This window comes from Fundulus heteroclitus, chromosome 14, assembly GCF_011125445.2.
Source record: "Fundulus heteroclitus isolate FHET01 chromosome 14, MU-UCD_Fhet_4.1, whole genome shotgun sequence".
NCBI lineage: Eukaryota > Metazoa > Chordata > Actinopteri > Cyprinodontiformes > Fundulidae > Fundulus > Fundulus heteroclitus.
In genome coordinates, this window is record NC_046374.1 from 20,356,376 (window position 1) to 20,370,134 (window position 13,759).

General features: G+C 40.0%; 1 long non-coding RNA gene across 2 annotated transcripts in view; it reads left to right on the top strand.

The window, feature by feature from the left end:
- LOC118565711 overlaps positions 1–13,759 on the top strand; it is a 429,568-nt gene that overhangs the window by 236,682 nt on the left and 179,127 nt on the right. For both annotated transcript variants that reach the window (XR_004932543.1, XR_004932542.1), the window contains exon 7: positions 8,304–8,347. This is a non-coding gene — a long non-coding RNA (uncharacterized LOC118565711). The remainder of the gene's footprint in view (positions 1–8,303; positions 8,348–13,759) is intronic.

Consider the following 13,759-nt stretch of genomic DNA (forward strand, 5'->3'; position numbering starts at 1 on the left):
TGTAAAGAAATTTAAAAAAGTGATTCCTACATTTGTTTCTGGCTTGAAAAAAAAGGGAAAAAATGCTTTTGTGTACAGTTAAAGTTTCCTTATGGATTTTTTTTCTATATTCCTATATTAATAATTGAATTAGTACAGTGGCAGATGTATTCAGCTTTGGTTAATATAAAAATAAAAAACAATTTCTGAAAAACTAAATGAGGGTAGTTTTAATGTCATTATGACTCAGCGTATTATGACATCTTATTTTCTTGCGATGGTGGGAACAGGCTGTTTCTTTTCAGTTAAGTTGCTGAAGTTTCTTAAGGCTTTAAGTTTTAGCAATAATATGCAGCTCATCCTAAGTGCTGATTACAAGCAGGATTAACAAAATTGGACCTCAATTTTTTTTAAAGTGTAAATCCTCCCAAAATCAACTTTTGTTTTGCAGATAAACTATATAGACTGGGTCTAAGGGTACTACTTTAATGTTACTCTGAAATTTGTTATATTTTCTTACAAACGTATTTATTTATGTGCTATTTTTGTCCTATAAACATCTTAGTGTTGCCCACTTGGGGTTGAATGGCGTCTACTGCTCTAGAAGTGTTCTTTTGGTTTAAACGTTAGTTTCTTTCATCACTGGTAAGTGCTTTTCGTCATCATAATTGGGTATAAAAGCATCTCAATCAGACACACTCCTGAGTCAGACTCAGGAGTTGGACTCACAAGCATTGGGGAGCATTGATCAATAGTGTTTAGCATTTGTTACTGCTTTGAATGTTAGCCCAGGTTGGCAAAGATGCTGCTAAAATGTTTTTACTACTCAAAAACTGCACCCACATCACTGAGTCAGCGCCTTGAGCCAGCGGCTTGAACTGAGCTGGGCTCCACAAAGATTTTCAGATTTCTTTGCCCTTGATGCAAAACACAAAATCAGGAATAGGCTCTATCGGTATTTCCCTACTAATTTGAGCTCTATTGGCAGTATTATCCTTCCAATTGTCTGGCAGCAATAACTCAGCAACGTACTAACTTTAGCATTAGCATGCTAATGCCCTTGTTGTTGTTAATCTTAGCATGGTGACGATAACCAGACTATGAAAACTTTCATTGTATCACCCATCAATATGCAAATATTAGTCTTGGCATACTAGCATTCACCTTGATATGTCTGCTTTAGCCTTTCCATCCTAGTGTTTCTTATAACATGCTAATATTAGTCTTAGCATGCTAATGCTTGCTTTGAATCGCTGGGTCGGATAATCCTCTATTTCAATTAAAGAAGGACATGTGACCTCTTAATGACAAGCCACATTGATCCCTGAGTCACTGTTCGAATGGATACATTGATACTTTGACCAAAGATTCTGTCTTCCCTCATTATTAATTGCTTTGGAGAGAAATAAGTTTGGTAGCAAACAGTTTTATATACATCCTGTCTTAAAAAGCGTATGCAACGTCCAGACTTGTAAATACAGCCCATTGCAGAAGCATAATGCCAATGATTACGGCAACCAGGTGGAAGGGAGGGATAGAGGGATGCTGAGTTATTGACTTGTGGAGGGATGCCCAGAACTGAAGAGTCTCACAAATTAGGTAGCAGGTTTGTCAAAGTACAAAGTCCCTGTCATGGGACAGACTGTTTCATGACAGGGACATTAAGTGTGTCTTAAAAGGTTTCTTCAAAACAAAAACAAAAAAGCTGGTGTTAGTCAGGGAACATCTGCACGAACAAGCTTGGAAGAAAAAGAGTATGATTAATGGACTGCAGTGTTGTCTTGACAGATAAACAAAAACAGTCCAGAATCAAAGAGACAGGCAAGGGTCACAAACAGGGCTCTCAACTCTCACGCAATGACCGTGTGACACACGCGTTTCCCTGAACGCACACGCCACACATGGCATTCCTCACGCAAAAAAATAAAGCCCATACGGGCTGTGGATGATCCGTTCACAGCACTGTCCATCCAGAGCTCAGTCTAAACCTAGCCTTCTGTGGAGCTGTTTTTGGCTTTGGCCATCAGTAATTTCTGCTGCAGTTCGTGTTAACAGAGCAGCAGGAAGAGCGGCCAGAGTTCTAAATAATTTTGGTCTTAACGTTATTCAGGGATTATTTGTACATTCGGGGTCTGGTTCATTGGATCCATTCATGCTGGTCTATTTAGAAACAAAATGTTTTTTTTTTACAAGAATAAAGCAGACAGCTGGAACAGACTCAGGAACGTAGAGTTTTTGTTGCAGCAGACAGGATTTCTGGAGATGGACGACATTCAGAGAAAACTGTATTTTCGTCAGAAATCTGGAAATGACCACAGCGCCGTTTCCTTGTTTAGAAGGTGCAATATTGAGTGTAAATGTTATGAATGGAGTTTAAACAGACATGATTCTCCTCACAATAGGCGTCTCGGTATGTTGAAACGATCACGGGAGAACAGTTTTGTGTTTTTTTTTTTTTTTTTTTTTGTTTTAACCCACTAATCGAACAATAAATTGTCGACATTCCCTCTTTCACTTTTTAACAAAAGTAAAACATCTCTACATCTATTTTGGTTAAAAATGGGACGGGCTTGACTGGATCCGCTCTTCCTGCGTTGTTCCTGATGGGGAACATGGTCGAATTGAGGTCGAAATGAGGAGATCGGACATGGAAAACGTCAGACAAGCCTTGTACTTAGCATATCTGCTAGCAGGAACTTTCAAAAATCTGGCAAAGATCAGCAGAGCATTTAAATAGAGCAGATTGCAAGTGCAAGCGTTACAGCAGAGTAAGTTTTTAATGATAAAGTCCATTTTTAAAAGAGCCAACTGGGAAAAAAAAAAAGAAAAAACATGGACTAGATACATTAAAGGCGGCTTTGTTGCACTGACAGGCAATTCATCTTTTAAATAAGTGACTCCAGGCTTTTATTTCATTTCATAACACATTATATAAAATACTGTTTGCATTCTACTTTGTTCATTCTACTCCCCTTTGTGGAAAAAAGGCAATCACTCATTCATATTGATTGCCAGCCATGATGATATAATCAGACGTAAAGCCTGACAAGGCTGGCTATTCCGATAGATCAGAGCTGCTGACAGTGGAGCTATGCACAGGTCATAAACCCTCACCTTCCCTGTTTGACCCTCACATCCATTTGGCTCTGTCCAATATGAATGCAAATAACTCTGCATTTTTGGTGACATATTTATGGTTATCTCTGTATCTCCCCCCGGTCTGCCTAAATGTGCTGATGTTACCGAGCTAATGGGATCGAAAAAAAGGTAACCCGTCGCTGACCGGTGGTCAGCCGGCCCCCCTGCTCAATCTTATGCAGCTCCCGTCGCAGAGCATAAACGGAAGCGTCAGAGCATGCCCTTGCTAGCACACATACAGTATGCATACCTACATGTCCTCTACCCCAGTCACTTGTGTATGCATTGAGCTGATAAGTACTGCAGTTCATTTTCTCCATGGCAAAGCACAGTAAAAAAAAAAAAAAAAAGAAAAAAAAAAGAGGGAGGGGGGGAGTAATAATTGCCTGGAGGGGGGTGAAGGTGTTGGTTTTCTGTGAGGGTGGAGGGAGGGACAATACGAGCTTGGCTAAATATGCTTGATTGCCTCCTAAGCTTTGCCGTTGTGTTATGAAATATGGTCGCTGCAGACTGAGGCTCCTTTTGCGACAGCTTTCTTGTCACCTTCTCCCTTCTCTGTTTTTTTTTTTTTTGTTTTTGTTTTGTTTTCATTGTGCCTTTCCAGTCTTATGTCCCGGCATTTCCGTCTTTGCCCAGCTGAGTCCACCAAACCGTATGTTGCCATTGAACACTTACCTTGGCTATTATGTAATAATTACGGAGGCCGAATCCCGCCTAATTGAGTATTCCTTACCACATCAAATCGACCGCTGCCTTATTATTCTGTTCTACAATTTAATCTGCAAATTGATTAGCATGAACAGAGCGTATTCAAGGGACTGTGATAGTAAGGAACTCAACAAAATACACAAAGGAGGAGGAAAGGCTGCAGGGACCAGGAGCCATTTTCATAGACGGTTAATTATGGTCATTTACATATTAGAAAGGTAAAGAGGATGGTTTTAATATAAATACTAAAAACGGCTTATTTGCAATGTGGAACCCCTCTGGCCATCACCCGACTTAGTTTTAGGGACCAAAAGCCAATACATTCATCTTTCTATTGTTTAAAGAGCCTCGAGTAGAATAAAAGTCTCATCTTTGCCAGTGATACAAACAGTTAGAATTAGTCATGTTGGCAGACCGAGTGTGACGTTGTAACACATTTTTGGACGTGGGTTTTTATTACATTAACGAGAAACAGCAATGAGCCCGCTAATGTATGGATGTTTAAAATCCACAATTATATACTATGCTTTACTGAAGGCCTGCGTCTGATTATCTGTTAGCCCTACTGCTTCAAGAAAATCTCTTACTGTTCACTCAGAATCACAACATGTCAGGCTGTTGCATATAAGATCATAATGTAGAAAATAAGAAAGACCTACAAAGGGCCAACCTATGAATGTGGCAATCAATACTCACATTTGTGTCAATGAATTTTTGTCCTCATTAATTAAATATCTATCTATCTATATATATATATATATATATATATATATATATATATATATATATATATATATATATATATATATATATATATATATATATATATATTGATATATAGGCACCAGCACCCCGCAACCCCATGAATGTATATATATATATATGGATATATTATCTATGTATTATGAGATCCTTTCAGGTATACCCCGCCTCATCGCCCAGTGTATCTCTTGATATAGGCACCAGCCACCCCGCGAACCCATGAGGGATATAAGCGGATCAGGAAAATGGATGGATCGATGGGATGGATCTATATATCTATATATATATATATATCATATAGATAGATAGATAGATAGATAGATATACATATATATGAATAGATAAACCCTTTTACACTTGTTGTTGTGTTATTACCTGTGTCCATTATTGCTTGTTGTTTATTGAGTGTACATTATTGAGTGTACATTAAGCCCGTGTATTTCCTGGAAAAAAATGTCACTATGTTGACACTCAGTGGCAAGTGAATGTGACAAGTGACAGTGACAAGTAAATGATTCTTGATTTTTGAATTAATTAAATCTAAGTGAGAAACATTGGCTTCATCAGGTCTTGACATCTTTTAACTACCAAGGCAAGACCAATAAGGCTGGCCTCCTTTCTTTGGTTCGAAACCAGAGCGTGACGTCAACTCTGTCTGGGAACCGATTCTGAACGTTGCAGCAGGTGCAGTCCCACACCCCTGTCCCTGGTGCTGCCAACATGGAATATCTTGCCACACAGCTGTTGTTTGGCTGGGAGAATCATCCTTAGACTGGCCTCTAAAGGTCTCTGCGGGTTCCTTATTTGGACTTTGGAAAGCAATTCAAAAAGTAATCCCGCTGGATAAACTGGAATGTCTCTGTGGCAGGTGCGTCTAGGTAAAACAAATTCAATGTAAGGATTTGACGGTGAGCAAAATCGGGAGCTGCATTGAGTAGAAACAGTTACACATCCCAAAAAAAATCAGTCCCTTTAAAGAGCTTTATATGAGCTGCATTGAGATGCATCGAAACAAACAGCTCCATAACAGCTTCAGGGTCATAAACGTTGCATGTGGAGATGTTTTAGCACTAAAGATTTTCCTCTGCAGGATAAAACATAATTTCCCATTAACATAATTAAAACCCTTCTGCACAAGAGTCTTGGTCAGAGTGAATGAGTGCATAAATGTACATCTGTGTAGGCATACATATGCGGCAACTAAGATTACGGAGCTTGTATCACTGCATTACTGAATAGCCTGACTTCAAAGATTTGCAATATCTCTTTAATAAAGTGCTTCTCTGGAGTGTGAGTCAAACCTGAAAGCTTCAGCTACTGAAATCGAATCCCTTGCCTACACAATATCCCATTTATGTATGTGACCATGTTAACGAGGCTTATTTTGTGTGCTTTCACTTTGGCTTGAATAATAATAACAATCAAGTCCAGCAAGAAGCTTTGAGCAGAGAGAATACTGCAATCATGGTGACACAAGTAATAATCAGTCGTTGTTTTCTTACTTGACTGCTGTAAGGCGCTGAAACATATTTTCTTTAATATAATGCGTCCCATTAGGCCCATTAATATCACTAGTTTAAATACCCAGCAAACCATTAAATAAAACAAATATTCTGTAGTGATTTTCCAAAGTATGTGTCCCCTCGAACATGTCCACATTTTGTCACGTTACAACCACAAATTATGTTTTCTTTGCACTCAATGTGATGTACCAACAAAAGGGTGTGACATTCTGAAGTTTAAGGGGAAAGAACACATGGTTGCCAACGTTCTTTACAAATGACAAAATGAGATAAGTGTGGAATCCATTTCGGGATTCAGCCAATCTCATACTGATACTTCAAATACTTTCCAGTGGTACCAATTTTGTTCATATTTCAGCTATTTAGTAAATACAGTAAAACTTTGTGTGGTTTTTTTGTTGTTTTTGTTTTTTGATATGTGCATCAATAGAGGTATCTGCGAAGGCCTCGTGTTTGTTAAAGAATATTAAGTTTCAAGCAATGTTAGGTTATATCACAAAATCCAAAGCTTTCAATATATCTGACGCAGTATTTAATCCATTATATGAAAATGGGGGGAAAAAGAAAATATGACAAATCTACAAGACTACTAAAACATGAACAGCTACCTTGGCCAGCTAGGTTAAAGAGAAGCAGCCAATAGGCCCATGGTAATGTTGCAAGAGCTGTAGAGATGCTTAGCTCAGGTGGCAGACTTTGAGAGCTATTAGCCATGTGCTCCAAAAATATAGCATTTATGGACAATTGACAAGAATAAAGACATTGCTGCAAGAAAACCCAAACTGTTAGCCATACACCATGTAAGGGACACAGCAAATGCATCTCTTACAGACAAAACAGTGAGATTGCAAATCTTCCCATATATAGCATTCCCACTGTGAAACATGTTAGAGGAAGCATCATGTTGGGGGGATGCTTTTCTTCAGCAACGGCTTTTCAGAGCTGACTGAAAATGAAAGGTCTCTGAATGCAGCACTTTCCTGGAAAAAAAAAAAAACCTGCTATAAAGTGCAGAATGGCTGTGAGAGGGGCAGAGATTCACCTTCATGCAGAGCAAAGTCCCTAAACATTCAGCCAGAGCTACTCTGGAACGGTTAAGTCAAAGTCCACACATAAACCCAATTTAACATCTATGACAAAACACATAATTGATTTAAGCAGACACACTCCATTCAATCTTGCTGGGCTCGAGCTATTTGGAAAAGACAAATGTACAAAACGTTTTAAATTAAAGCAGACTTTTCTGGCAATTATTTATGAAAAACATGTCAAAAAACAAAGCAACTTTTCCCTTCTACTTAACAGTTAATATGCATTTAATTTGAGATGTTCTCTTGGATAAAATTCCACGTATAGTATGTGCTTTGTGTTTGAAACAAGGCCAAAAATGTGGCATGTATGTACATCAACTATTTTGAAAGATACTATATGTGGTATATGTTTGTGATATGAGCACTCTATCCCCTGAAAAAAAAACAACACGTGTTAAGAATGAAAACACCTTGAGAAATCCGTCCCAGTACAACAAGAAGTCTCTTGTTTTCCATTTTTGTTAGGCCTCAGCAATAACTTGTTAAAAAGAGGAAAATGCCAACAACAGTGCATGTTCAAACACTTGCACATTATTCTTGTGGAATTACTCCTAACTTGACATGCTTTTCGATTTGATTGTTGCACATCTTCTGCAATAAGTGAATAAGGTCTTGACATTTTATTTTCTGTTGTTTTAGTTAGGCATAAGCAAATACAATGCCCTCTTCATTCATTGGCACTTTAAGGTAATGTGTACAAAAAAGGCCTTAAAGTGCATTGTTTTCTTAAATGCAGTAGTGTTATCTGAAAAGTTTGGAAAAATCGAGCCTACGATTTGTTTAAATTAGGAAAAACATCTCTGGCAGGTATAATTTTTTTATAAAATCACCCGTTCCATACATATTAGCATCCCTAACAATTCACCCTAAACAGACCTTCAGAAGTCATGGGAATGGCTACAAGAAAACAGGGTCCGGCCTAAACTTGCCCATAATCACTGTTAAAAACAACCAGAATTCATTCTACAGAACTTTTCTTTTACTCTACGTGCCAAGACCTGTTGAGAGTACCGTACCTTCATTGTGTTTTATATTATTTTAGATCGACAGCTTGATTAGGGCTTTAATCCCTGCTGCTCCTTGTCTCTTCTCATTGATGCAGTTCTCTTTCCTGAGATGTCAACCACAGGATGAGGCCTGCGGCAGGTGAGGCCCTTGTGATGTCCCGACCCTCTGTTTTGATCTGTTTGCATACATTTCCCGCCGTGCTTTTAAAGGGTGTTCGCATGCTGCTTTTTATTAGCGTCAGACGAGGATTTAGGCTGATCGCTCCTGCGAGTATCCATCTTTGCAATAAAGAGGAATTGCCCCCATCTCGAGTGCCAAGACAGCCCAGAGAATATGTAGAGTGATATCCAATCAAGAGCTGAGCTGAATCTCGACCCGAGCTCAATCCCTCCCGTCTCCTGACCTGCAGCTGTGTACGGGGGAGGGGGGGGGGGGCGGGAGGGGCAGCAGACTATATCTGGCAACCTAAACCTTTTTAAAGTGACTGAGGGAGTGAGAGGAGACTGACTGGCACTGATGGGACCAGACCGGGACTGTGCGATGCATGTGTGCTGCGCTGTGCCCGGGCCCTCAGAAAGCTTGATTGATAGAGTGTGATGAGACTGTCACAGAGCAAGGAGAGCAGCGCAGAGATAGGCGAGATGAAGGGAGGGAAGTGGGTTGACCAGCGGAGGGAGATAGGGGGAAATAAATTTGAGAACATGTGAAGGATGAAGTGGGGGGGGAATGAAGTGGCTGGATGGAATGTGTTTCGGACACATGAAGGATGGGGAGGTGGGAGGGCTGGGGAGGGGAAGGGGGAAGTCAGATACTGAGAGGCTGAAGGCTTCACTTATATGTCACTTAGATCTGGCATAAACCGCTTCAGTTAATATGATAGTGAATATGTCAGAAGGTAGCTCCAAACCTTGAAATAGGTGGGTGGTTTCTTAAAAAAAAAAAAAAAGAGGTTGTTAAGCACAACTTGGATGAATTAATTTATTCTGGCAAAAATGTACCTCAGCTCAAAAAGCGAGGCTCATTTACAAAAACTGTCATTGCACATATCATAAATTTGTGTCAAAGTTGTATTTATTTCATTTTCAACAATTATGGATGCCAGCTAATAAAAATAAAATAAATTCCTGCTTTTCAGAAAATGCTAATATTGTAAAATAAATAATATCTACCTTTTTTTTAAAAGAAAGCATTTTATGGCCTACACAACCATGGTGAAGACTGTCGGCTTGATAGTTGTCCAGTTGTCACTGACAAACCTCCACAAGGTTAGTAGTCCACCATAGGTCACAGCTAAAAAGCGGTGGTAGATATATATTATTACTAGGCTGAGTGGAAAAAAAGCTTGACATAAAAAGTATGCATCAAAATGTATAAACGTAGTAGAAGGAAAGACAACGCAGTTGAAAAAGGGGCACAAGCAACAGGGATTACACAACGTTGAGAGAATTGTGTAAGCCTAGTCAAGAATTTTGGGGTGATTCACGCTCCTATTCACTCAGGAGTGAATAGGGCAGCTACCCTTCTGCACCAAAGATCACTAAGGAACTAGGCTCTTTAAGCGTCAGAAAACCCAGGAAGTCCCAGGACCTGATGGAAATGCACCATAACAAGATTAAATCTGCAATCAAGAAATAGTTTGAGGGATTGGTGTTGAAGCACCTGAAGGACATCAGGCAGGATCATCAGGGTTAACCTACCCTTCATCCTGGATTTCTACAGGTCTAGGGTCAGGAAAAGGGAAGCTAACATATCTGCAGATCGCACACATCCTGGACACAAACCTATAGAGCACTAATTACAAAAACCAGCCGCTGCCATAGAGACCGTCTCTCTCATGAACCCAACGCCCTACAGCCCTAGTAATCAACTCTCAAACAAAATAGGCCTCTGTTCACAAACAAAACCTGCGTTTCTTCTTTTTTTCCTTTATACTGTATTTACAGTGGCTGCACAGTGGGGCAGTGGGTAGCGTCCTGGTTTCAAGTCCCACCTTGCCCTGGGCCTTTCTGCATGGAGTTTGCATGTTCTCCCTGTGCATGCGTGGGTTCTCTCCGGGTACTCCGGCTTCCTCCTACAGTCCAAAAACATGACTGTTAGGTTCATTGGTCTATCAAAATTCTCCTTAGGTCTGAGTGTGTGTGTGAGAATGGTTGTTTGTCCTGTTGGTCTCTGTGTTGCCCTGCGATGGACTGGCGACCTGTCCAGGGTGTACCCCGCCTCTTGCCCACTGACAGCGGAAAAAGTTTTAGGCAGGTATGAAAAAATGCTGCAAACTAGGTATGTCTTCAACAATTGAACTGTTAATAGTTTATTTTGGTCAATTAACAAAATGCTGTGAATGAGCAGAAGAGAGATTTCAGTCAGTATTTGTAGTATCCACCGTAAACCTTCAAGACATCAATTGTTCTAGGTACCCTTGGCTGGTAGGTTGTTAGAAACATCTTGGAGAACTAACCATAGGTCTTCGGTGGACGTAGACTGCCACACATCCTGTCTCCTCAACCCAGACACACTTGATAATGTTGAGGTCATCAAGTGTGTCTGGCTCTCTGTGGGGGCCATGTCATCACTTCTAGGACTACTTGCTCTTTTACGCTAAAGATTGTTTTTAATGACATTGGCTGTGTGTCTGGGGTTGTTTTCCTTCTGCGGAATACATTGTGGGCCAGTCATTTGCCTCCCAGATGGTGTTAAATGATGGATAAGTAGCTGCCTGTTTTTTTTTCAACACTGAGGAGACCATTAGTCCAGACCAAATCTCCAACTCTGTTTTCAGAAATTCAGCCCCCACGTAGAAGGAACCTCCACCGTGCTTCACTGCTGCCTGCAGACACTTTTTATTGTAGAGCTCTCCAGCCCCTAAGCAAACAAATGTCCTTCCGCTTCAGCCAAAGATTGGACATTCTGAGTCATCAGTCACTCATGCACCCCGGTTTCTGTTTTCATATATAGTTGAGTCACTTGGCCTTGTTTCTATGTCGAAGGTATGGCTTTCTGGCTGTAACTCTTCCATGAAGACCACTTCAGGCCAGACTTCTCAGATTTAAGCCAACGTACAACCGTTTCTGGTTCAGCTAATAATCTGGTTTTACCATACACGTGACACTGATGAGCATTAGCCCCTGTTTGGTATCATACACCTGACTACAATGTTACAAAATCCCAGACTTTTTCCAAGTGTACCTAAAAAAAAAAAAAAAAAAAATGACGCTGGTTTGAAGTCAAACATTGGTAACACAATATACAATATTGATGGAATTTAGATTTTTATTTTGTTCACTCCACACTTTGCATTGTGGAAATTGATAAAAAAATAAAAATAATCATACATTTTTTCAAAGCATTCTCAGTTAACAGCATTTTTTACACCGCATTAAAGTTTTACACAGTACTGTACATGTGTTTTTAAATATATATATATATATATATATATATATATATATATATATATATATATATATATATATATATATACACACAATAGAAAACACCATAATTACCTCTGTAGGCTCACCTAATTTGTCTGCTGCAAAATCAAGTTTGACACAGTAAGTGGAGGTTGATTAGTTAAATCCGTAACATCTGAATCATATTTACATGGGCAGATCCCAAGGTGTTCACAAAAAACAACCCTTTTTAACTCTTATTTCCCGTACAGTAAGAAGCCCCCGTGAATATAACCAGTTTACGGGGCTGTTTATTAGTTTATCAGCACCTGCTTTGGAGACTATATTAGATCTTGTGGACACATGGTGTGCTGGCAGTGAATGCAACGCGGGCTAAGTTAATGCTCTGTTCTGGGAATTCCACAGTTAGCGAATTCAGACTCAATAAAGGCACCATGTTTTACTTTTATCCTTGCCTGAGGAAAGACGGCTGACTCACCCAGAATGCCTAAGTTATTATTAGTGCCTCACATCCGTGGAAAGAAACTGTGTGTGTGTTAGAGTGTGTGTGTGTAAGACAGGAGAGGCTGAGCTCCAGCGGCAGTGGTGAGTTCATGCAGGAGCAGCGTGAGGAGCTCTTATCTGCCACCTGCCAAGCTCTGACCAGGGCCCCCCGACTCCTGCCCCCACTCTCGCACTCTGCCTCTTTTCCCAGTGGGGGCTTCCCACCAGTCTGCTATAGGCAAGGCAGCCAGGTGAAATGAGCAATTCCCTTTGAGGGACAGGAGTGCTGCACAGACTCACCGTGTGAAATGGTTGCTCACTTTGGCAGATCAATGCTCTCTCTTCCCTTCGTGCGCTGCGACTGAGTGATAGTCGGGCAAGAAAACGGGGGGGGGGGAGGAGGGGGAGAGGTGGTCTCGCCTGTGTTGTTTGTTTGTGTGCGTGCGGGGTTGTCTGCGAAACGGCGGGCCAGACCGTTAGCCGGGCATTTAATTATGTTTGCCACGGCTCCTCTGAGGGAGAGCTGTTGGAGAGAAAATTTGAGGTGCTTTGCATAACCTCAAAAGACATGCAATATTGCCATTACCCTTTGGAGGAGAGAGAGAGAGAGCAGCTCCCAGGCTTACCGGATATGAGAATATTCAGCCACTCAAGTGGAAATTTTGCCAATATGGATGATATTAGTGACAATCGTATTAAAATGCTTGGCGTTGCCAAAATGAATCTAATACTTCAGGAGCGATGAGACTCGTATGTCACACATTTTCTAGCGTGGACATGTTAGCGTACATGCAGAAGGCTATGAATAAGAATGAACTTGGACTAAATTTTGACCAGACCACTACTTCTTGTCTTTTATTATTATTATTATTATTATTATTATTATTATTATTATTATTATTATTATTATTATTCAGATACTTTATGTACCTATTGACAATATGTTTTGTCCACATTGTGAATATTGAATACATCGGGTTTGTATGAAGATTGCTGAAAATCTTGCCGATGGCACCAAAGATAGTAAAGCAGCATAAACCTAACGTTTCTAACAGGTTTCCGTGATTGAGAGCTCATGCAGATCACATGACCTGCAAGTCTCTGACCATATATCGGCAATATATCAACATATGGTAAATGGCTTGCTTATCAAGTCCTACGACACCGAAGCATCATTCACCCATTCACGTACGCATTGACGCCCATATTCGCAATATTGTTCTTTTTGTCTAGTTAGAGCTTTATTCAACACCGGTTTATGAATAATTCAGGCTGAAACTGAATTATTAGGCTGAGACTAAAGAACAAATGTTTCAATGGTATGTTAAAGAACAAAACGGAAAAAAAGGCTCTTTGGTGATAAGATTTTTAAATATTATAATGGAAAGCTTTTTTTTTATCATCGGCAACTTAAACATTTTGGAGTTGTTCTGTTGGAGGTGTTAATTAGTCCAAGTTTCCCCACCTTTCCTTTTTTTTTTACCACTAGTTTATTTAAACTAGCTAGTTGATTTCTCTTCTAAAATGGTATCAAGCATTGCTTAGTGTTGCTCTATACAGCTTTACTCAGCTTTGGTCAGGTGGTCTTTTGTTCGTTGGTTTGAACAGTCTTACCTCAGCTCCTCAAAACATAATCGTAGTCTTGTACAAAATGTGTCTC